Genomic DNA, 969 nt, shown 5'->3' with positions numbered 1-969 from the left:
GTTGGCTTATTGCTTTCGGCCAAGCGACGGGGCTCTCTGCGCCAGTGCAGGCATGCAGACTGTTCCCAAACTCGACGACTCCACTCATTGTATCGCCTCAGGAGCGATAGACCCCTGTGACCCGACTGTGAGTATCACCGTCGCGCTCCCCTAGATACGAGTAAGCTAGCCACTTTATTCAGGTGCTCAGCGCCGTGGTGCTTGGCAAGCCCATCTTATCCTCAACCGTTGCGGAGTTTCTCACGAATTGTGGAAAGTGCAGCAATCTCGCAACGTTCGTCAGAGATATGGGTGTCAGTCTTACTGCGAAAAACGTTGAAGGGTAGGACTAGAGATACTAGATAACACGATATCAATTTTGTTGTCGTCATTGATCAGCCGCTTTCTCCGATGGATAAGTACGAGTTATCGTCCCATGGTCTCTACTACGAGCACTATGCCGGACTGTGGTAAACTTATGCATGAGTAAGCACATCTTAGAATTTCCCCTTTTCTTTTACTTTCGAGCTCGTAGTGGCCAACGGAAACATTCAACTCAGGAATAAGCTGAGACGGTTATAGCATTTCAGTATAGATTCGTATTGACTCGCCACACATCCCCCAGTCGTCTTTGGATCTGTCCATATGTATTGTGGCAGTAACCCTCTGAATGATATTCCTGGAGTTGCTCCCTGTCGATTGAGATTCCTATCAGGTACCTCTCGTCTCCTATTCATGGAGTTAACAGGAGACTACTGTTTTCGAGTGTCAATTTCAAACTCCAATCTGATGAAGCGCGAGACCATCTCGAGCAGCCATTGTGTCTCACATCGGCAAGTCTATCGCTGGAGCCCGACGACAGTTTGGTTGAGTCGACAGTATTTGTGGGCGGAGCGAAGGTGATTTGAAGAACATGAGTGAGGGCAGCGGAGGGTGGATTCCTAGGTTACATTCTTCAGCCCTCCCCATCACAAGTGTGCAAGCTGAAGC

Source organism: Perkinsus marinus, assembly GCF_000006405.1.
Source record: "Perkinsus marinus ATCC 50983 genomic scaffold scf_1104296944404, whole genome shotgun sequence".
NCBI classification, from domain to species: Eukaryota; Perkinsozoa; order Perkinsida; family Perkinsidae; genus Perkinsus; species Perkinsus marinus.
This window is presented reverse-complemented; position numbering follows the sequence as displayed.